The sequence below is a fragment of the Panthera leo genome, chromosome A2 (assembly GCF_018350215.1).
Source record: "Panthera leo isolate Ple1 chromosome A2, P.leo_Ple1_pat1.1, whole genome shotgun sequence".
In the NCBI taxonomy this organism is placed as follows: domain Eukaryota; kingdom Metazoa; phylum Chordata; class Mammalia; order Carnivora; family Felidae; genus Panthera; species Panthera leo.
The window spans coordinates 160,291,113-160,316,263 of NC_056680.1; the positions used below are offsets into that span (position 1 = coordinate 160,291,113).

Genomic DNA, 25,151 nt, shown 5'->3' on the forward strand with positions numbered 1-25,151 from the left:
GAAAAGTCTGTACTTTTGCCCCCTGTGCCACCTCTACTCACACGAGGGATGTCCCGGCCAGCAAACAAAAAATGCAGCAAATGCCGAGTAAATTCTTCCACCTTATCTGTAGTTGCGGGCTCTAGGAAGCAATTATGTTTGCATGTGGGGACAGCCCATCATTCCCCAGATGCCGAAGTCGTAACACAGAGTCCCCGTTTTAAGTCTAAACCAGAACGTCTGCTTCTCAAAGTATTAAAATCAAACTTGTGAAAAAATTAAATATAAATAAATAGAAAATCATACTTGTATCTTCAAAAGATTAGGACAGTTCTCTGTCAGATGGTGCAAGGTGCAAAGCCGTCACACGAAGGACGTTTGCTTTAGTTTATCTAAGAGCAAAGGAAAGCCAGAATAAATAAAAGGGGCGAGGGAGACTGACATTTTGCACAGAGCAGCAGACCAGCAGAGAGGAGGTTGGGGGGCTGCAACACGGTCTGGACACCAGAGGTGAGGGCGGCTTCTGAGACCACACTGGTGAGGAGAGAAAAGGAACAAGAACTACCGAAAACTCGGGGAAGACTGAAGTACAGGAGGGGGTGACGCCCCGGATTGAGCAACTGACAACTGAGCAGGGCTTCACTTCCCGTCGGAGAAAGCCCTCGGGCAAAGAGAAAGCGCCTAAGGAGACAAGATTTGCAGGAAGGCAGGGAGCCCAAAGGTCAGCGGGTAACTTTCTGTCAGAAGAGTCACCCACCGATGACAAAGAAAGCAGATGTGTGGATTTCTCAGGCTGAAAGAGGGGCAAGACAAGCGCTCGATAGACTAGATAGGCCAGACGGTGACTACACAAAGACACAGAACTTGCCCTTAGGGAACTTAGGTCCCACCCAACAAGGCCGAAAAGAAGAAAACACACTGAGACTTACAGGAAAAAGGGGGGGGGGGGGGGTAAGGGGCAACAAAGGTGACAACTCAACCTTCAAAGTTGGGCTGGATTTCAAAAGGCCAAGAGAAATCGGAAGGGACCCTAAGGTATGAGCAGAGGACAGCTAGATGCGGGACTCTGAAGGCGGGAAGGCCAGCGGGCAGGCCCCATGAGCAAAGATGGTCACCAGACTAGCTGAGGACCCCATATTACAGGCACTGAGGGAATGAGGAGAATAAACAGGCTTCAGAACTTGAGAGAAGTCAGCTGGAGGAGGCCACAGAGATAACGTGAAAAGGATAGTGTGACCTCACCTTTGGGCTGCTGACGTAGAGCAAAGATAACAGCCCTAAACCCCAGAAGACTGCACTCAGGAGGGCGACCCCATCTTTGAGGCAAAGCACACAGTGTGGAAGACAGAAGATGCTGAGGCAGAGCAGAAAGACACCAAAGGCAGGAAGATACTGGGGCTTTATTTAAGAAATAACTTGGTGGCAATCGTTTGCTTTCCTATCTGCCAGTTAACAGATGAGCTCAGGTAACTCCGTGCAAATCCTTTTCAGACTTACGGCACTTCAAAGGCCTAGGAACTAGAAGGGAAAGCCATCAGATAAAAAGGGATTATCTTGCTTCATTAGCTCATAAACTCATCACGACTACCCCATCTGCTGCCTTGACAAACTCTTGGTCCTTGGAGGTAGCACCCCTGCACCTGAGGAAAGTTCCAGCAGAACATGGCACTTCTGATGTGAAGACAGGGACTACCACAGTTCATTTTTTTAAGGTACACATTTTATGTGCTGGTGAAGGGGCATCATTCCATCAATCACCATCAATCACAACGAGAATCCTCCTTGTTGAATAGTCTGGAATCCCTTCCATGGCATTTCTACCATTAGTAACTTTATCTCTGATGAAGTATGTCACAATAAAACAGCCTCTCTGACCAAAGGTATAAATGTACAAGTTGCAAGATCAACAAGAGAACATTTCAAAATTGATTCTGGAACCAACCTCTGTGTAAGACAGCATGTATGGATAAATCTCCACGTTCATAAATTTCACACAGCTCTTCCAAATAAAGAAGCACATCAGTGAAGGCTTTAAGCTATAGGATGGTCTGGTACATACGCCCAATAGAGAAGAAATAGGTAAAATTATGGTAATTCACTTACAGGAGATTATCCAAATACAAGGATCACGACCTCTGAATAACAATCTAAGAAATAAATCTAAAAATGTTTGGACTGTTTGAAAGCACAGGGATAAACAGGCTGGTCCACTAAAAAGTAATAAAATTTAAGGCACCATTTATAAGAACGTTTTATATAAAATAAACCCTCTCCCACTATCACGGCATTTACAACATATTAAAATCCTATTTTCATGTTTTTCAATCCAACACGTCCCCACTGTAAGTTCTTCAGTAGCAAGAACCATTTTTATTCATTTGTAAAATCGCAGAGCCTGGCTGTGTGCCTGGCAAGTACATTTTAAAACAAATGCCAACAACAGGTCTATTAACGCATGCTGACCGTGAACTGCTCAGAGGCCAGCTGTGCCCAGGTAGGAAAAGGGCAGGACTTTCCACGCAGGGGCACGGACACTGTGCCCCAGTCCAGAGAAACCCCCAAGGAGATGAGTCTCAGAGACAATTAGGACCCTATGGTCCAGATGTCCCACCCATCAACAGGTCCGGAGCATTCGACCCGGAGCTTCTGGAATTCTTTTTACTAAGGAAGTTGACGTGGCCTTAAAGATCTTCACCAAACTAAGGATAACATCAGTACCTCACAGCTGGCCGCCAGCACCAAACACACGCAGAAACACGGAGTAGTGAGCCTCCAGATGTCAGGCGGCCCTCACCCTTCCCAGCGAGTGGCAGCCTCGGATCAGGTTTTCCAACTGTTTTCCACCACACCACAGCCCAGCAAATATTAAGCTACAGTCCCAAATATTCATACATCAGCAGAAAGAAACCTGTATGAAAATGACGCGGCAGGGTGCCTGGGGGGCTAAGACCGTTGAGCGTCCGACTCGACTTGGGCTCAGGTCACGACCTCTCGGTTCGTGGTTTTGAGCCCCGAGTCAGGCAATGCACTCACAGTACGGAGCCTGCTTGACATTCTCTCTCTCTCCCTCTCTCTGCCCTTCCCCTGCTTGAGGGCCCTCTTTCTCTCTCAAAATAAATAAACTTGAAACTTTAAAAAATAAAATGACATGGCACTAAATGGATGAGGATTTGCGAATACATACAATTTATGAATTTCTCACAGATCTGTTTAGTTCCATAGGTGAAATGGTACTATATGACTTTTATCCAGAATATGAATAGCTTCTCTCATTCAAAACAGAGAGTACAGCTGTCGTCACTAAAACAGGATTCCACCCGTATGCAGTAAAACCAAAACAACAGGTATTCTTTAATTCAAAAGACAGACCCGATCATGGCAGGAGACCGTCGAAACCGTAATACAATGCAGCAAAACCTTACAGAATAGCCTACCTACATATAGGTTAAATAAAATCAAGGAAAATTACATAGTCTCGAGGCTATCGTACGAATCAACCAAACCCCGATATTCGGAACACAAGCCCCAGCATCCAGCTGTCCCCCTAGAGGAGACGTGGCGCTGTTCTGCCACCCGGCATCAGCTCACTTGCTCCGGACCTTCCCAGCAGCCCACCGCTCCCGGCACACAGTCTGGACACGTGACCAGACTGGTCTGGTCACAGGGAAAATCTCAGGAGGCTCCCTCCCAAGCGGGGACAAGAATGCTCACTCCTCCACTGACTCGAACCTGGATGGACACTACCAAACAACCCTGGAAGCAAACCCGCACGCTTGAAAAGAGCCTGCAAAAAACGGAGTCGGTAACGGCAAAGGAAGAGACACGCAAAGCCGCGACCTGGGCTCTCATCACCTCACTGAGCCCTGAGCCAGGCGAGCTTTGCCGAACCAACTCCAGAACCTCAGTTACACGAGCCAAGAAATGCCCTCCTTTTTTGGGGGGTCGTAAGCCAGTTCGGCTCGGGTTTTCCTGCCACGTGAGACAGAGGGGCCTGAGACACATTCTTCGTGTGGAGGGTACGCGCACAACCCTGCCCGAATGAACAGATGTGAGCATCTCCTCGCGGTCACGGTGAGGGCATCACCAGAGGGCTCAGTTACAACAGTGGGGCTCTGCTGCCCACGTGGTAAGGAACCTCCTCCATCCTCAGGTCTGTACAGCCCCTGCGACATGCCAGGACACACGTCTCCACCTCTCTGGGGACAGGACACACAGCCCAAAGAACCAGCATTCCTGTCCCCCGGGTCCAACCTGCCGAGGGCCCTTTACTGAAGATGGTATCCCCGCCCCTCCCTCCTTACTCAGTCAAGGACAAGGAATTAAAGAAGTTCCCTAGGCATTTTCCGTTCCCCCGATGCCTCTCTTTAAAGGTTCTTCATTCCTAAGTGATTTGCTGAATCAAGACACTAGCCATGTAGTTAGTCTTGCCCGGTTCTGTTCCTACTTGTCTTAAGAAAACTAAATAATAAACTACATGTACTACTTATCCTCCCTAACTAAATTAATAGCACTAACTCGACTCTTTACGGACTACCAGACTCAATAATGTCAAATCCAAACCTAACAAAATTTAAATATGACGACGGCAATATTCTTGATGTCCTTCCCTAACTAGAATGTCTTTTTACTTGAGTAAGAATGCCATAAAATTGCCCATTTTGAAAAACTGCCAGTCTTCAATAGTGCTTTTATGTTTAAAATGCTTTGAGGGCGGCTGTCTCATTTAACAATTTCATTCATTTTATTTTTTTCCAAGTTAAACTCTCAGCCAACGTTGAGGCTTGAACTCACGACCCCAAGATCAAGAGCCGGCCAGGCGGCCCAATTTCATTTATTCTTCTAAGTTAAAAATCCACTGCTTTAATAAACTCAAATATAAGTTAACAGTAATTAAGATTTGTAGGTAAGAAGGAGACAGATACAAAGAGAATTTAGAGCGACATGTCGATGTTACTCTTGGTAAGACAAAAATTAATTGCCCGAGAAGCAGATCTCCTGCCTGAGGGGAAATAAAGACCCTGTGTCCTATGAAAGGAAGGGAAGACGGTGAGCGAGGAGCCCGGAGCCAAACCAGTCAAGACTCCGTCTCAGGCCACGCCCCCCTGGAGTGTTAGGTCCGCAAGGATTCAGGCTGGGTTACTCAGGCTGGGTTCCGGTCCTGCTCAGCCAAAGCTGGAACTTGAGTAGCAAACTAAATCACAATGGGATTAGAGTAACCGAATTAACAAAATAAGTATCCATGAGTCCATGACAGAAATAAGTGGTTAATAAATTAATGGGGGGCGGGGGAGGGACAAATCTCCCTTACAAGGAATTCCAAATAATAATAATTCTGTAACAGGAGAGGGAGAGCTCAGGTCCCTTCTCCGTGAGCACGGGCTGGACTCAGTAACTGGCTGCCACAGGAGAGTATGGCTCGGGAAACAGTAAGGTCACAGCACAGAAGCCCAGAAGGCACCACCCTCAAGTGATTATGGTTAAAAGATCAGGGATGAGCCACGCGGTCGTCATGCACAATGTAACGCGATGTGATGAGAAGGGTATGTCACTTCTGTGGTATTCTTCCCCCAAACCTCACAGCCCATAGCCTCAGTCTAGAGCAGGAGAAAAAACAAAAATCAGACAAACCCAAACCGAAGGACATCTCTGCAAAATACTTGACCAATATTCCTCAAAACTATCAAGAGGACTTGAAAGCAAGGAGAGTCTGAGGAACCGTCACAGATGTGCGGGCCTAAGATCATTCAGTGTGGTATGGTCTCTGGCCTGGATCCCGGGACAGAAAAAAAAACAAACATCAGTGGAAAAACTGGTAAAATCCAAATAAAGTCTCTAGTTTAATTAACGGTATCATACTGATGTTGCTTTCTACATCTTGACAAATGTACCAGGGTTACCGAAATCTAGTTATTCCAAAATAAAGTTTTTTAAATACACACACACACACACACACACACACACACACACACACAAAGAGAGACTTAAGTTCTACAACAACCAAATATAAAGACATTCACTTTTAAAATGACATCGACTTGGATGCCTGGGCGGCTCAGTCGGTTAAGCATCCGACTTCAGCTCAGGTCATGATCTCACAGTGTATGAGTTCAAGCCCCACGTCAGGCTCTGTGCTGTGCTGACAGCTCAGAGCCTGGAGGCTGCTTTGGATTCTGTGTCTCCCTCTCTCTCTCTGCCCCTCCCCAGCTCATGCTCTGTCTCTCTCCGCTCAAAAATAAATAAAAACATTTTTTAAAAAATTTTTTAATGACATCAACTTTTGGGTAGCCTGCAGGCTCAGTTGGTGGAACATGTGACTGTCGATCTCAGAATTATAAATTTGAGCCCCATGTAGGGTGGGGTATAGAGATTACTTAATAACAAAACCTTAAACACACAAACAAAATGACATTCACTTTTTAAAATGCTAAACAGGGACATCAGGGTAGCTCAAGTCATGATTTCACAATCATGGGATTGAGCCCCACGAGGGAGGGGTCTGCGCTGGGCATGGTGTGGAGCCTGCTTGGGATTCTCTCTGCTCCTCCCCTGTGCAAGTGCACAGCGTCTCTCAAAAAAAAAAAAAAAAATGATAAACAGAAAAATACACTAAAAAGTATTAAAATCCGATGTAAAATGTTAAATAGGAAAAACAACAAAAAAAAAAACGATTAGAACTAATTTGAAAACAAAGTTAAAAAGAACAGGCAGTAATCAAGGGCAACCGGCACTTTTATAAACCTTAACTTCAAACAAAATTGAGGGGAAGATTCCCACATATAATTGTACTATTTAAAAACTGAGATAACCTTGTATTTGAACAATTTAAAAGGAAGAAAAAAAAACCTCCATAAAAGCTTTAAGATGATGTCTACTTAAAAAGATAATGCACATTTAGGCTGCACTAATAGAACTACAGAATCTGAACCAAGGAAAGTAATTGTGCTCTGATACACATGCACTGATCAGACGAACCAAAAGGATTCTATACAATTCAAGTCCAGTTTAGGTGTGCTTAAGACAGCCAGAAAAACAGATCTTTGCCCCAGCTGCGAAGACAGCATTAAGCACATTACACAGAAAAGAGCATTTGAGTTTAGAATTTGAACAGAGAGAAGTGTTAATATGCATTCACTCATTCAACACACAGTGAACATCTAACACATACCGGGTACTATTACAGAAACTGAAGAATTAGCAGTAAACAAAACAGACAAAAATCTGCAACCCCATGAACTTAAAATCTACTTGGATGGAAATGATCAAAAACAAAGTGAAATGTTTAGTATGTAAGATAGTGTTAAGTGCTATGAAAGCGCCCAAACCAAAGACAGGGATGGTCAGCTGACAAAAAAAGGAACCTGGGCTAAAACACTTAAGGGAAATTTCCCGGTAAAGATTCCCAAATAATTGGATTAAGTATCTATCCGATGTAGATTTCAGTACTCTACAATTCTCCAGCGATCAACACAGCCTGATAGGCTTTTCCACGGACATTAAAGACGGCACTCAAGGATTGCTAGGTGCCACTGTTCAGGTTAACTACTAGGTCTGATTATCCCGAACAAATAAAAAGTTAACACACCATTTCATAAAATATATTTATGCAAATATCCATTATCTGCGTTAGCGTTATATCAAGCCAAATTAAAGAAACAGATTTGTAAAACTGGTCCTGAGGCTACAGCATTGTTACAAGCTCTAATGTTGGCTATTCAGTTTTAACCAAACAGTATCATTAAATACGTGCTCATCTGACCGTATTTAATTTCTAACTCTGCTTTGGTTTTACCGTAAGAAGTTTTTAATCTGTAACATCTCCAGGGAATATATAAACAAAATTAAAGTCAAGTCAACTCTCAGATTCCATTTAACACTCGAGTTCCAAGAACATATTAGGAAAATCCGGGGCACTGAAGTAATTCAGGAACAGAGCACTATGTGCTCTGACTGGGTTAACGGCAATGTGAATGCAGAAAAAAGATACCAAGAGACATTCTAAAATTAAAAATCAGATGTACTTACAGGAGAAGGAAAAAGGACAGATCAAAAGAGGTTAAGGCCTTAAGTGAGCCATCTAGATGACAAAGAATTTGGCACTTATGATGCAGATTGAGACGTTAATTACTCACAGGGTTGTCCCCAGCAGAGAGAATGATGGACCGTTCACAGGAAGGTTCACAGGAAACATACACACCTTTCTTCTCAAGCATCTGGTCTCAGGACCCCTTTAGTTCATCTGGGCTCTCTCTAACTGCAGGTATCCAGCATCTTAGAAATTACAACCTGAGGGGCGCCTGGGTGGCTCACTGGTTAAGCACCTGATTTCAGCTCAGGTGATGATCTCACGGTTTGTGAGTTCGAGCCCCCTGTCAGGCTCTGTGCTGACAGCCCAGAGCCTAGAGCCTGCTTCGGATTCTGCGTCTCCCTCTCTCTCTGTCCCTCCCCTGTTCACACTCTGTCTTGCTCTCTCTCAAAAATAAATAAAAACATTAAAGAAAGAGAGAAAGAAATTACAACCTGAGAAATTTTTAAGCCACCAACTCATTTGGGGCACATGGGTGGCTCGGCAGGTTGAGCATCTGACTTCAGCTCAGGTCATGATCTCACAGTCCATGGTTTCAAGCCCACGTCGGGCTCCATGCTGACAGTGTAGGGGCTGCTTGGGATTCTTTCTCTCCCCCTCTCCACCCCTCCCTCATTCATGCCCTCTCTCAAAATAAATAACTTAAAATCAACTCATTTAAAAATAATAGCAAGCTTATTACATGTTAATTGAAATAACACCTTTTAATTAAAAAACTATTTTCTGTTAAAAAAAAAAGTCAGCAAGTGTATGGTTCTACATTTTTGCCAATTTTTAAAATATCTGTCTTAAAAGAAGACAGCTGGATCTTATCTGCTTCTGCATCCAATCTGTTCCAATGCTGTTTTGGTTGAAGAATATGAAGAAAATCCATTTCCAAACAGGTATTTAGCTAGAAAATGGAAGTGTCTGAACAGCCTTGAGGTCATTGTGGATCTCATTACACTTAAATTGTCCTATGAAAAAAGTAGCTAGTTGAGTTCCAACCTCCTAAGTACTTGTCCTCAAGACCACACTATTCTTCCATAAGCAGTGGTAGTTCCTTAACATCATCCCCCATCTGAGAAATATTGGTCCACAGGGTCATGCAGATTTTCCAGGAATTGACCTATTTCCAAAAATCGTATTTGGTAAAGCCACTGAGCTCATCAAAAAAGTCTTTTTATTAAGTATTTACTGGGAAGCTGTCAAGCTCAGTGACAGATACACATTTTCCGAAAATTCTAATTTTTGCTTGAAAGGTCGAACATTATCATCGGCGACAAATACAGTTGTTGTTCTCCTTGAAGGACAGGCTCCCCTCCCTGAAAAATGTTTGCCAAATACCTGTCTGAATAATCTTAGTCTGTCTGTCAACCGCTCTTTCAAGTAAAAATGTTCTCCATGAAAAAAGCGGCCAATGCAGCCTGCAACTCGATCACGTCAGCGCCGTCCTGGAGGCCAGACCCGGCATACTTTGGGCCACAGCACTTTACACGTTCCCATCCTGTGCAACAGGATATTTAAAACATGCACACTCAGGATCAGAGTTAATAAAATCAGCGACTTGACATTCTCTATAACTGTTTTTTGGTGTTTTGTTTAGCTCTAAGGTGCCGTGGTTTTTACCCACTATTGCTTCTCCACCACAGGTGCGTATGTCAACACAAGGAAGGAAGGAAGGAAGGAAGAAGAAAGGACGGAAGGAAAAGAAAGAGGCAAATGACATTTTAGTATTTTACAAAGGTAACTTCACAGACCCTCTGAGGTCCACAGACCGTGCTTTGAGAACAGCCACCGTAAGTATATCCAGACACCGTACGAATCAGAACCCTAACAATCCCTTCCTTTCCATTTGCCTCGCAAAGCACCTAGGATGGACAATATATTCCAATTACATACTTCTAAAAGACACACTTACAAGAACGAAGGCCTAGAAATCACCATTCTTGCAACTAAAAACAAAAATCCACGTGACGAATATTTAATGAGGGATACTTTGCTCTGCCAAACTATGGAACCTAAACGGTAAGATTTGGCATTCGTCTGTGCCAAATTAAGTGACTAAGGTCTAACAAAATGCATTTTAAAGAAATTGCTTATTTTGACACTTGAGAGGCCTATGTCTAGCAAGATGCATTATAAAGAAATTACTTATTTTCACCCATCTGTCCGTCCTACCCTTCACCACTGTAAGAAAGCATCATCAATGGTCACGGTCACTCTTCTGACCCTCCAGCTACCTAAAACCACCTCGTCCTACCAACCAATGCCCCACATACTCACACTTCACCCTGCTCCCATAAAAGAAAGATAAAATAAAAATCTTGTTCCAGGGACCTTTTCAATTCCTAGGATGCCTCTACTTGTACCTAAAAAGGAGAAAAATGACAAAAATATGCAAGCTCACTACTGCTGGACACGAGCATTCCACCCAAACGACACGCAAAACACTAGCAGAAGAAACTTCCACAACTTCTGTTTGAAGGACCTGGGAAAGCCAGAAATGAGAGCTATTATCAACCAGAATTTATGGAGCATTCTGAAAATCTAAACACCGTGTTGCAACAGGCATCTTGGTGCCTAAACTTTAGCAGACCACTCGGACATGCAACTACAGATAAAGCAAGTATCATGAACAGCATTTGTGGTCAAGTGTTGAGGAAACAGATGAGCCAGTGGCTACGGAGAGAGAGAAATAAGGGCAAAAAACACGTATCTTATTTGCAGCCCTGGTTTAAGTAATACTAAAAACGCACAGTACTGTTAAAAGGCTCAGAAAAATTACGGTAACGTGGCATCTTGGCTGAATAGAAAACAGTGACTTGATTGTTACAGCGAATGTGAGTAGACCCTAAACTAATGCATTTTCCACAAAAATAAGATCACTCTCCTCCTCTAGCAGAAGAGTAAACTAAACTCGAAGTTCAACATGGAGGCTTACAGACCAGCATTCCTGTGTTTATCTGAAAAGGCTATCAGTTTACAAAGACAAGTCTTAGAAAAGAAACAGCCATCTAAATTTAAACCAACTGGAGGGGGTGCCTGGCTGGCTCAGTCAGTGGAGCATCCAACTCTTGATCTCCGGGTCATGAGTTCGAGCCCCATGCTGAATGTAGAGATTACTTAAAAAAAAAAGTTCCAGAAATTTAAACCAACTGGAGAATTGAACTATCATAAATATTGTAAAGAAGTTGCTTCAACTTTATAAAACAGATTAAAGCGACACTCAGAAATTATAAAGTTTTCTTTGGGGCACCCAGCTGGCTCAGTCGGTGGAGCGTGCAACTCTTTCTTGATCTCGGGGCTGTGAGTTTCAGCCCCATCTTGGGTGTAGAGATTACTTAAAAACATCATCTTAATAATTCTGAATTGAAGAAAAGAAAGAAAAAAAAAAAAAAAAAAGGACTGGGTAGTTCAAACTACTAAGCCCAAACCATGTGCAGAACCTCTCAGAATTTCCAGGCATCCTGCAAGCCAAGTGACCATCATCTGGCAGTTTCGGCACCTGCACGTACACCACAGGGGGATAAAACGTCTGCGAGTGCCATCGCTTTCACCTGTGGACACCAACAGAAGTCTTCACTGAGCGAGACCTTCAGAAACTCCTCTGGCTCATCTCGGCCCTAAAGTTCATTTTCTTGCTAAGAATGATAGTGGTTTCGGGACAAGATGGAAGTCAAGGAGGTAGGTAGGGGTAGTTAGGAGCTACAGACATTTCCATGGCTTTCCTACACTTAAGGACTCTCACGAAGAGAACTATACTGCTGAGGTTCTATATTAAGGTACCAGGTAACCTTACAGCATCATTTACAACGAATGATATTTTTCAGCATGTTTCACCAAACATACATGTTATCGATCTAATTTATGAGTATAACATCACTTATCACTAATATTTAATGCCCTGGGGGGAAAAAAAATCTCTTTTTCAGCCTCCAAATATCTATGGAAATGCTATAAGGAATTCATCAACTGCAGGGAAACCCATCATATAATCCCTGCAGTTACCGCCCTGGAATTTCCACAGCGACACAAAGGTTTTTTAAGCAGGAAAAAAGACTTCCATCCCAGCACTTCCATGTGGCAGAGAGAACGAGAAGGCTAGGACGAGCACCCACCACCTAGGCCTCTGACTGTGGGGCCAGGAAACACAGCACTTTGGGGAGTCCAGGGTTAAACACTGGTATTTTCACCAGCGCAGAAGGTCTCTTTACACAGGGTAAGGAGGCGAACATCTCGCCCTTTATCTGAATAGTCCTAACGGGTGAAGACTGAGGCAACCAACAGTGGGAAGAAATTTCCTTTCCAGAAAATGTGTATGGTACAGCCGGTATTTGGTTGCATGCTGTTAGCAGCTGACAAATGACACCAGACAAATGGTGAAGAAAACTATTTCATTTCTTTAAATACAAGAGTAAATTCTGTAAGAAAAACTGGAAAATAGTAACTTTGAACTTGCCAATGCAGTTCTGTGTGGAGAGAAACTATTTTCATTACACACACTACTCTCCGAATGGTACTGCGCTTTGGATACTTCTGGTCACCAAATGTGTGGCGACACCAACTGGCCGTCCTACAATTTAACTCCATGCTGCCGCGAGCTACCTGGAGAGATTTGTCCCACCCTACTTCAGATGCCAACCGCAAGTCCAGATTGTCACCTGAGCTCCTACCAACTAGCTACAGACTGTAGGCTCCCATGATCCCCTTGGGTTCAATTCATTTGCTAGAGCAGCTCACCGAACGCAGGCTAACAGTTTCTTTACTAGGTTACCAGTTTGTTATAAAAGGATGTAACTCAGGAAGAGCCAGACAGAAGAGATGCACGGGGTGAGGCACGTGGAAAGGGGGCGGGGCTTCCACTGTGGGGAGGGGGGGGGAGGCGGCAGCAATCTCCCAGCAGCTCCTGGTGGGCACCAACCCAGCCCTTCTGGGTTTCTCCAGAGGCTTCCTTAAGTTAGCATGACTGAACTCCACATCTCCAGCCCCACTCCCTCCCCAGAGGCAGGGGACAAGGAGGGTCTGCAAGTTCCAACCCTTCTAATCCCAATATTAGTTCCCCCAGGAACTGGCCCCATCCATAGGTGTTTTCCCAAGTCACTTCATTTGCACAAACTCAGGTAAGGTTCAAAGGGGTTTGTTGTATCAAGACACCTTCATCACTTACAAAATTCCAAGGGTTTTAGGTGCTCAGTGCTAGATACAGGATAAACTGATTACAAATCACAATATACCAATCTGATTGTTTACAAAGTTAGTTTAGTCAGATACATAACAGTCCTAAAAAAGCTTTTAGGTGCTCTTATTCATATAATGCAGAGACAAAAAAAGAGGAAAAAACAGGCTTATAATCACCATTAGAGATTTTATGAATGAATTAATAAAAAGAATTTGAGAGAAATGCGTATCATGTAACAACTCAGTTAAATGCCAGCCAAGAGGAAGCACAATCACCTGCGACAGGGATGTGACCTCCGGCCCAATGCTTCTCAAACTCCCCACAGAAACGGCTCTAAATTGGTAAAAAGAAACCAACCACCTTGAGTCCTACAAAGGACCCAGAGGCAGCAAAAGCTAAGGGACTTTGGTCCTCCTAGCTGCGTGAGCCTATACAAGTTACTTACCCTCACACCAAGGTCCTACTTCTTTACCTCCAAAACCGACTTCCTCTTTGAAGGCACATGGAAGTCCTCAATAATTACAACTTGCTCAGTTACTTGTCCGTCTCCTTTTTGCAATGAAGATCAAGTCCACAAAAGCTCTTTGCTAAGGAGACACAAGTGGTTTAATGGCAGAGCCTAGACTAAAGCCGAAGTTCTTTGCACAAAATCTAGCTGCCAATGGAAGCTGCCCTTTAAAAACACCTTCTTCACAGAACTTGAGCTCTGTGTTACAGGCAGATATTCTCCAAAGGCCAAACTGCTTACAGGCCAAAGCGGGACAGCAACTCCTCATTTCCTTCCCAGCCTGTTCAAGCAACATTTCTGCCATTCATAAGTCTTCTTGATTTCTCTAGAAGGACATTTCCCAACCTTTTCTGACTCGTCAACATTTTGCATAGGAACATATCCCATAGTACCCACTGGGAGTGTTTTAAACAGTTTTGCTATTTTTGCTTGTACTATTAAATAATTTGAATATGGAAACAATTTACATCAAAAGTTTATAAATAAGGATACTCATTGCAGCTTCTTTCCACCTAGTAAGATGACAGATCAGTACACTGGTAAAAAACTTCTAAAGTTCATCACACTAAAATCTTTAAAATATTCAAAGGACAGATATTTCATTTAGCAAATATACAGTGCTTATTTTAAAATAATTAAAAATGCATGATTTTCAACAAAATTTAAAAGGAAAATGTTTGGTTTAGAGACCCCATGTTTATGAGGCACAAGGTAGATTCTCACTGAACAGTTGTTAGTTCTATTATTTGTAGGCACATGGCAGGCATTCGTGTATCTACAAATAAAATACGGTGGACATTTCACTATTAAGCTATGGCATCAAAAACGTACAAAAGCTGCTTTAATGACTGAAACTCTTTAACTGTTTAAAGAAAATTATCTTATTTTCCTAAATTTGGGGGTTTACTTACAAAGCACTTCTCAGTCTTTAGTACCAAAAACAAAGGCACTATAGATAAAATAGCCATGATGTTTTGTCTTTTTGACACATTTTTAAAACTCACTAGACATCTTGATGTATGAATTTAGCTCACATGAATGCAACTGAGGGATAAAGATCATCCTGAGATAAATTTTCAGAATTACTATCTGACACTCCTCACTTGCTTCCAGTTTCTCAACCTTTTTGCCCTTAATCAATGGTATGTTAAAGATATAAATTAAAATCTTATAATAATGCCTGACAATAAGTAACAAAGTTCACTGAGTGATACATAATATAGCCATGTAAAACTCACTTGATAGAATCTAGAAAGCTCTGCTTTAGGGGCAGGGGTGCTATTTAAATTACTTACTGAGTTCTAAAGAAGCGACCTACCAAGTTTTCATGGCTGCGATCGTAAACCCATTTCACAAAAACTTTATTTCTATCCACTATGTACAAAACCCTTTTCTACCTGCACCACGTAGATGAGTAAAATAATGTTTAAAATGAAGGAGAGAGGGAAACACAAGAGATGTTCTGTGGTATTGCTTAGGAGAGAGGGAAACACAAGAGATGTTCTGTGGTATTGCTTTCTACGCAGGAGATAAACTATCTGGTTTGGTTGGGAAAGTTTAAGGGTGTTTTGAGCCAAACAAACTAAACAGTATCTTGAGATGCTAAAATGGCAGGGAAGGCATTCCAGAAAGAAGACAGAGCACAGACTTTCCACAGGAAACTTCCTGGAGCCTAGTAAAAAGACCAATCGAGTGCAACAGAGGAAGGGGATAAGAAAGCTATCAGAGAGGAGACCAGTTAAGATACAAGAGTTCAGGCTGCTCTGCAGACTGCCTAGCTTCAGGAGTGTCTTACAGGAACTGACACCCAGGGAAAGACTGAGTTGGGCAAGGGCATGGTAACTGGCAGAGGTCTAGGACGCCCGACTGAAGCCCAGAGGCTTGCGTCCCCCACGCCCTTTACTAAATAAGGAGGGGGAGGAGTAATGGATTACTTGTATGATGAAGAAAAACTGAAAATTGTGAGGGTAATCCAGCTGTTGAGCAAAAGAAAGAACGGATACTCTGCAGAGATAAAACAAGCAGATGCAGAAATCAAGTATATATGCTCTTAAAAACCATCTGTGTATATAACAAAAAATCTACTTAACTGTCAAAATAGGTAGACCAAGCTTGCAGTCTTACACTTTTACACACCAGATTCTAAGATGAGGATTACTTTTGATTGACTCTTAATATTCTCTTTATCCTTTAATTCTAATAACTGAAAAGGTCTGAATTACCCAAAATTGAAAATTTAAAGAACTACTAAATATTATTACTTTCAAAAACAGCTCAATTTAAAAATTCCCAAAAAACTTAAAAAAATTCCAAATTAAAAAACTAAAAAATTAAAATCCCCCATGCCACACACCTAATATTATTCGCATAAATAATATCCTTTTCATTTTCAGGTCTCTGCAAACACGTAACAGTTTGTTACAGTAAGAACTAAATGACTTGTGGAATAAGAATAAATTCATTTTCACATAATTTAACTGAATTTAAACAATTATGCCTCCAGCATTAACAATTCTTAACTTGACCTATACATTGTCAGTAACACACAAAAACCAAAGCAAAAAATTTAGTAAACATTTGCAATATATACATGACACAGAATGTGTACCAAGAATATACAAAGACCTCTCAACAACTCATTTAGACAAAAAAACGCAGTTTAAATGGGTAAAAGTCTTGATCAAAAAAACGTACACGAATGGCCAATGAGGCAGATGAAAAGATACTCAACATCACTGATCACCTGGGAAATCTGAATTAAAACCACAATGAGATACTTAACACTTTTTAGGGGCCGACCAAGTGCACTCAGACCCACGGAGCTGGAACTGGAACCAGAACCCTTCGTGTAAAATGGCACAAACACGTGGGAAAAGAGTCTGGCAGTTTCTTCCAAAGTTAAACCAGTATTTACCGTATGACCCAGCAATCCACTACGAGGTATTTACCCAAGAGAATTTAAAAGATATGTCCGCAAATATGACAAATGGTCATAACAGCTGAATTAATAGCCAAAAAAACTGGAAACAGCCCATGTGTCCACCAACACGTAAAGGAATTAAAAAAACAGTACAGTCGCACAATGGACTACTACTCAAATGAAGAAGAAACCTGTTGCTGCAACAGGCAACAACATAGATAAATCTGAAAAACATGCAGGATTAAAGAAGCCAGTCACAGAAGAGAATACACTGCGTCACTCCGTTTTTAGGACACTCTTGAACGAGAAAAATGGGATCAGCAGCAAAAGAGGGAAATGACTGTATAAAGACCATAAAAGAACTCTGAAGACACCAGCGTCACCCCTTGACAGAGGTGGTGGTGACACACATGTATACATTTGTCAAAACTCTGCAGCCCGTAGTCTTCAAATGTGTTCATCTTACTGTACGTAAGTTATACTTCAATGAAGCTGGTTTTTCAAAGTAAAAAACCGGTACCTTTCTAGAAAGCAACTTGACAAGGTCTACTAAAACTTGAACTGTGCATAATCTTGAAACAGCAATTCTCCTTGTAGAAAGTGGTCTCACAAATGATCAAAGATAGAGAAAGATGTTCTCTTCTTGAGGAGAGAACAGTGTCCATCACAACTGGTTTACCGTGTGATGACACATTCATAAACTGGAATACGATGCATTCTACTTAACAAAACGGCCTAATAGCTCAGTGTTGGAAACGGCACACTTTTTCTATCAAGGGCCACATCGGAAGTATTTTAGGCTTAGCAGGCTACACGCAGTCTCCTTGCGAATTCTTTTTTGGGAGTCTTGTTGTTTTAGACTCTAAGAAATACTAAAATCATTGGCAGTTCATTGGCCCTACCAAAAAAATAAAAAACAGACAAAACCCAGGCTGGAAGTGAGAGATCATAACTCTGAAAACAAAGTGTGCAAATCCAAACCCTTAGGCTACCGCTACCTAGCTGTCACCCGCCCTCTGCACTTCTCATTATTGAGATATCTATATAAAATATATAAAGTAAACAGAAGCACTGAGCACAGTGCCAAGGACACAGTGAGCACTGAAGAAATATCCGTTATTTTTTAATAAGAACAGGTCTCTACTGACCTAAAAAAACTGTTCTCAGACAAAAGAACTTGATCCCATTCTTGTAAAATTTATGTACAAATGCATATTCATATGAATACATTGAAAAGTTGGGGAAACTGTTACGGGTAGGGACTAGAATTGGAAGGATCCAGAAAGCTTTCACTTTGTAGTCTAAATTGTTTCAGTATTTTAAACTGAACACCTATTACTGAAGCAATAGACATTTCTAACATAAAGCATATGTAGCACCATATTCTTTACTTATAGGCCCTTAGCACATTATTTCAACTTGCTAAGTGTTTAGTTCCATTCATGAGAAAGTATATTAATTCTCAAAATCAATACTGGCACAATAACTAAAAATCAACCATTTAACAACTTGTGCCCAAACAAAGTGACTCCACAGACCACACTTAAAACTCAACTGTACTCCTCCCTAGAGCAAACACCATTAAAGCTCTGGCTGAGAAAGAAATCTGCAAAGACATCTTTTAGTTTGTCTAGGGCATCAGACTGTACCTCCCAGACAACTACAAATTACCTACTTTTAAATATACCTTTCTGATGAAGTCAAATAAACTCTCTTCTTGGGACCAACAAGTCTTTAATCATCCAGGAGACCAGCAGATAATATGGAGTAGATGATACGGAGTCCAACAATTTAAACTTGGATCCTGACTACAAATCCCTAGCTGGATGATCCTGGACAAATTCTTAAGCCCTTTAGACCAAAGTTTCCTTAACCGGTAAAGGTTTGCAGAGTGCAATGCTATCACCATTGTTTAGTTTTTTCCCATTGTAAAATATACACAAAATTTAACGTTTTAACGATTTTTAAGTGTAGAATTCAGCGGCATTAAGCACATTCAAAATGCTGCTTCTCTATCACCACCATCCACGTCCAGAAGTTTTGCATCATCCCAAACAGGAACTCTGTGTACCCATTAAACGCTAATTCCCCAACTCCCCTCTGCTCTCGGCCCCTGGAAACATCTATTCTCCTTTCTCTCTGTGAGTTTGCCAATTCTCAGTATCTCCCATGACCGGAATCACACAATTTTTCTCCTTTTGTGTCTGGCTTATTACCCTCCTCCTGTTCTCAAGGTTCATCAACGCTGCTGTATCATGTGTCAGGCAGGATGTCACTCTTTTAACGGCTGAGTACTACTCCATTGTATGCGTATACCTCCATTTGTTTATCCATTCAGGTTGATGGATGCAGGGTGGTTTTAACAATAATCAAAAATAAAGCATCTCACGTAAATGTTACCACAATAGGAAACAAAAGCAGCCAATGAATAAAGCATCTGGCAAACAGCAGGTGTTTTAATGTCTTTTTTCATCTTTGTTTTTGTCATATCTTTGTACTAAGTAGTATAGTGGCAAGATATGGGACCATCTTAGAAACTTATCAGCTATGCCTTTTGAGAGGTTATTGGATTTGCTAATCTATATTTATCCTATCATTTTAAAAGAATGAAGAGGCTACACCAGTAAATAATCTGTAATTACACTGGCACTACTTCCTTCAGTTTTAGCTCCAAAACCCACCTCGAAGTATTTCGATAAAGAACTCATCAATTTAACTAGACACCTTTCAATTAAAAGATTTACTACTGTCTCCAACACTTTCCCCTCCTTTTATTTCTGTACAAGGACCATCAATACTGACATCAAATCAAATTAAGCAGATAGTATATGCAAGGTACCCAGACATTCATCAAGTTTCTCTCTAGCTGCCTGAAATACCAAATCTGAATACCAATGGAATACCTAAAGGATACACAATTTTCAATGTCTCGAGTATTACAACTAGGAGAAACCTTGGAACTTATCCACCTTGACAATTATTTTTCTTTATAACCACTGCTTCTCAAAGAGGGACAAAAACACCTCCCAAAGTTCACAACGGAAGGATTAACATGCCCTATGTGCTTTGCAAAAAGTTCCTTTGTCAAATTATTTTCATATTTTGAAATGAAAATGATAGTTTGCTGTTCTCTAGCAACTACTAGGTATACAAAGAAAAACAAGCCTCTGCCTCAAAGCGCTTAGAGTGCAGTGAGGGAGCCGGATGCATAAACAAGTGATTACAATACAATCTGATCCATGCTTTAATAATAAAGTATGAACAAAGCCCTGTGGAACACAAGGGTGCCTGGGAATTCAGGGAAGGCCTCTAGAAGGTAAAGGTATCCTCTCATTGTGAACCTTTCCCTGAATTTAATGAGCTGTTCCTCTCCACGGAGGCTCTACTAAAGATCTCACCTGTGTCCAGAATCCTTCACAACTCACAGAAAATGTCTTCATCATTTGTACTGACATAAAGACTTCAAGGCAAATCCATAAACCATTTCTAATTGGCCCCAGAATACATTAAACCACTGGAGAAACTTTTGTCAGTTTTTAAAAAGCAGATCAACTTTCTTAATCACTATTTATTTAGACCAATACAGAAATTAATTCACACTCCTTGAGTATACCAGTTCAAGGGATAGAAGATATCCTAGAAAAACCTGCGACCTGGAGAAATCCGCTTAAAATTTTTAAATGGCTGATACAAAGACAATTACTTATATATACGCATGCAAGGCAAAGCTGGTATGAAAGTATTAGAACTTTTTGGGGGGGGGACCTAAATCAACAACTGTTGTTGTTTTTTTAAATCAGTGCTACTTAAAACTGATTTGTATACATTCACAATTCAACCAGAAATAACTTAAAACAAAAACTTTAAGCCAGCTCCCCAAAAAGGCTTTTTAAAAAAAAAAATCTTGGGGCAAGTTTGAGGATAATAATTATCAATTACAGAATACACAAGGGAAAAACTAGAATTTATCCCAAAAGATCCAAATTTCTGCCAAAACCTGCGTAACGCATGTAACGACAGACAAAAACTATCAGGATTTTTTAATATACAATTATCAGCAACTAAATGCAAACATTATTTAATAATCTCAACCCTGGAAAGTCTGTTCAGTGGTGTCTAACACGGCAAAATACGGATAATAAAGACTTTTACACTGCATTTCTTTGTCTCCCATTTTTATGAAACCATAAAAAAATAGTGGGTGCACATTAGATCTTTCTCAGAACACAAATCAGAAGAGTGCCTATGTGTTTCTGAATTCCTTTTCTTTGAATCTATTCACCTTCCAAAAAATCAGAACCGAAGATGCAATTTTTCTAAGTGTTTCCAAGATTTTAAACATTACATACCCTAATGCACCTCCAAAAAGACAGGATTCCTTATATCCAGGACTAGAATGCTATCATCTATCCCCAACTTAGAGACTATGAAAAGAAAATCAAAATATACCTTAATTTTATTTGCAATTAAATGAAAATGCTTATCAATAAACAAGCCGTGTTTGAACACCTGTTCATTTTATTCCTAAATATGATCTAATTGCTAATGCTCATAAATGAAGAGTAATGGAAAATAAACTCCAAAACCCATAAAAGCATATCCAACTGTACCAGCATGAGTTTTCCAAAGGTTTTTTTAAATGGTGTTTTATGTAATATTAAAACGCCATAAAATTAAAGCGATCATCTTTGAAACCAAGAAAAGTAAACCTTGTAGTAAAATATTTTTAAATTCCAAACACAGATTTTTATTTCCAAATGAATTTAAGTTTCAAAGACCCTGACAAACAAAGGAAGTTTGGCTTAACTGTGGACAGCACACATCCAATTTCTTAGGCAACAAACATTTCTGCAACCAGTCTTTTCTAACTCGCCAAAGCTATTGTTCACGGAAGATAAAACCAATTAATAAGAAATTGCAAGGCGTATCGTCTAAACGCGCATTTGTCATAAGCATTTTATTTTCGTCAACTATTTCTACCTTTCATCCTCATTCAACCCCTAGGGATTTGGGGAGTAATCGCTTCCTAAATGACAGTTGATTTCGTTAGCACCTGTCGCCATTCTCGGACGCATCACACAAGTTGCCCCAAACAGCTTGTAAATTTTTTTTTTTTTTAAGATTATGATTCTTTACAAAGTGGGAACTCCCTGGGCGGGAGTTCACCAAGTTTTCCAAAATACCGTGCTTCTCAATTTCTCCCGTTTTCAAAAAGTGACCCCGTGGCACGGACTTTCTGGTGGTTGGAAGGGGGTACGCGAGGACGCGGGAACTCGACGGTAAGCCCTCCAAACGAGCCAAACCAAAAAGGAGGCGAACAGCCCAGGCCGACCCTTCCCGAAAACTTAACCGAAAGCCAGACAAGGCGGCGAAGGCGGCCCGGGACTGCCCGGGCCGGAGAGGTTTCAGGCGGCTCCGGGGGAAACGTCAGATGCGCGGCTCCCCCGAGTCCCGTCTCCGCACGCCGTCCCGGCCGCCGCGGCCCCGCCGAGCCTGCGCGCGCGCGGGGAGGGGGCGTGGGGCCGAGCCCGCCCACCCGCGCCCGCGGCCCGGGCTCCCCACGCCCCTCTCCCGCCTGCTGTCAGGCCCGGGGTCACTGCCCCTTCCTCGCGCCGAGCTCCCCCGAGACACAGTCCGTCCTTTGTCTGAGTGCGCACTCGGCGGCGAGGTCCCACCAACTTGTGTGTGTCCCGTCCCACCCGGGCGCTCCCGCCGCGACGCTCCACACAAAGGAGACTTGGGCTCCGGCGGCCAGCCCGCCCCGGGCACCGGAGCGCCCCCAGCCCAGCCCCGGCGCCTCGGGAGGGGCGGGCACGCGAGTGGACCCCTCCGCACGCCCCCCTCGGGCACCCGCCCCTGCTCCCGCCTCGGGTGTCCGGGGTCCGACGCTGCCCGCTCGCGGGGGCGCGCGGGCCAGCCCCGACCCCCGCGGCCCCCTGCCGAGGGGTCTCCTCTCACCCCGCCTCCAAAAGCGGCGCCCGGGAGAGCCCGCTCTGGGCGACACCCGGACGGGCAACGCGGCGGCGGGGATGTCCCGGCGCCGCCGCCGCCACCACCGCCGCCGCCGCCGCCGCCGCCGCCGCCCCTCGCCGGGCTCCAGCGCCCCGCCGGCCGGCCGGCCCGACAGCGGCGCGTTACCTGCGCCCCGCGCCCCAGCCCGCGCCGCTCCCGCGCGCCGCTCTCGCGCGCCGCCGCCGCCGCCGCCGCCGCCGCCGCCGGGGCCCCACCGCCTTCTGCGTCCCAGTGGGTGTCGGACGCTCCCGGACCGAGCGCCAAACCCGGCAGCCCAATCGCCATCGCTTTTATTTGGCCCCCCCAGTCCAACCAAGCGCCGCCCCGATTGGCGGGACGCGAGGCGGGCTCCCGTCCAATCACAGGGCCCGCCGGGCTCGGAGGCGCCGAGCCAGCCCCACGCAGAGGCGCCCGCGGGACTCGGCCGGGCCGGGCGGGCGGCGCGTGCGCGCGGGCGCGGGCGGGCGCTGAGGGACGCGGCCGCCGAGTGGAAGCGCCGCGCCGTTCCTTTGTTCTTTCGTTGAACGCACCGCGCCTCTCTGGAAGGCGGCGGGCAGGCGGGCGGGGACGGGGGCGCCTCCGGAGCCTGGAGCTCGGAGCCTGGGCGGGGGTGGGGCGGCGAGGGTGGGGTGGCGGGAACCGGCCGGAGGGCGGGACGGCGCGCTGGCGGCGCTTGGCGGGAACCGCCGCCTCGGAGTTCCCGGGCCGGAGAGGCGGGGCGGGGCCGAAAGCCAAGTTTGAACCAGTTCAAAAACTCGGGGGTGGTAACGGTTTCAACTGCCGCTCTCTTTTCCCCGCGCGCGGAGCGGGGGCCGGCGGGCGGGCGGGCGGGCGCGCGGCCGGCGAGGAGCCGCGAGCCGCCCGCCCGAGCGACCTGCCCGCTACTTCTGTCCGCTGGGTCCCTCGGCCCGAGGGACTCTGGCTGCTGGAGCCCGCGGTGCCCATCGCCCGAGAGACCGGGGCAAGAGCGACGTTACAGCTACTTCCCATTCCGCATTCAAGACGCCTGGTTCGGAGCCTTCCAGTGCACGTGTCAACGTGAAGAATCATTTATCAAGGATGAGTGTGTTTCACTTGCCTCCTGCTAATGCCCCTGGAAAACGTTAGGATAATTGCAACACTTTTCAATTACTACAAGATGGTCTGGGACTAAACCCGCCTCGACCCAGACGAATTAGGAGGATTCGGTTGAGGACACAAGCTCCCCTTTGGTTTTATCTGTCAGTCAAGTTAAGATCAGTCCGAATTTATTTTTAGGTACACGGGAAAATAATCACCCATGTAAACTGGGATCCCATATTGTGCGTTCAGACAGGGTCCACTATGAACTGCTGAGTTAAAAGCCTAAAGAAATCGTGTTTGTTGTATTTTTAATTGACTAAGGGTTTTCAGTGGCCATAATTCTTCGTTTGATGATTTAACCCGTAATTTTCCCCTTTTCCTAAATCACCATCCCATTCCTCACCTGTATTCCGAACCAATTCAGTGTTGGAATTACATGTGCAGGGGAGCCACAGAGAAAACAATCGTGTGCCCAAATAAAAGCAAAATTATGAACACATTACAAGAAGAGTGCAAGAGTTAATGCACCTGAGATGTAACCATAAAATAATGTAAAAATCCCATCTATCATACCCAACAGTCACCAACACATTCATATTTCAAGGCAAAAAGCTTCATCTAGACCAGCAATTTACAATTGCTTCATTAAACAGCAATTCAAACCTCAAAAGTTAACTACTCATCCCTAAGTTGCTTATCACATTAGTTTTACCTGTACTTTATATATTAAATATTAAAACAATCTGGACATTATTGAAAGAAAAAATCAAGAAAATTACATTAACAGATTATCAGAATGCAAATCAAAGCCATATCTAAATACATCCAGCATGGTGTGAAATGGCATATGAATTGCTAAGGCATTTAAAATCAAGGAATGATGTTAGATCAAAACGCTCCCACCCCTCCCCCACCAAAACTCCGAAAAGGAAATTTTAGTTCCACTGAAGAAAGCATACGATCTAGATTGAGGCAGGGAGGGCACTGGAAATGGGAATAAACATCCACTCGCAGAATATAACAAAGGGGAGGGCCCCAACTGGGAGAATAAGGGAGTAGCTTAGAGAATAAGTGGGGCTGTATTATAATATTTATAATATGGTACATGTTTAAGTTCAATACAATATGCAGGCTGACTTGGACCAGGAAGTAGGGATGCCAATGGGTGACAATATTGTCTTCGTTCAGTGCTGACATTCGGGTAAGCGAGACATTTTAGGTCACGGTGATGGCAGGAGAAGGGGATAATTTTCAAACATTGCAAGAGAATTTCATTATATATGGAGGGCATACAGTATGCTGCAATTCTATTTTGTATATGGACATATACAGGAAAGTTGGGAGAGGGAGGTATTTTGTGGTCAATACTAAGAAGAATTTTCTGAAGATTTCCAAGCAGGGAGAGCAAGAAAATGTGTGTGTGCAG

The 25,151-nt window shown here is 43.6% G+C and overlaps 1 protein-coding gene across 8 annotated transcripts in view; it reads right to left on the reverse strand.

The window, feature by feature from the left end:
- The window catches only part of EZH2 (enhancer of zeste 2 polycomb repressive complex 2 subunit), a 63,578-nt gene extending 40,855 nt beyond the window's left edge, over positions 1 to 22,723 (reverse strand). For 4 of the 8 annotated variants that reach the window (XM_042926976.1, XM_042926972.1, XM_042926974.1 and 1 more), the window contains exon 1: positions 286 to 371. The gene's annotated coding sequence lies outside the window, so the exon portion shown is untranslated. Of the gene's footprint in view, positions 1 to 285; positions 372 to 1,921; positions 2,013 to 13,668; positions 13,811 to 22,001; positions 22,110 to 22,609 lie in introns of those variants that run through there. The other 4 variants (XM_042926967.1, XM_042926968.1, XM_042926970.1 and 1 more) reach the window with 4 other exon arrangements.
- Between the last annotated feature and the right edge of the window lie 2,428 nt (positions 22,724 to 25,151).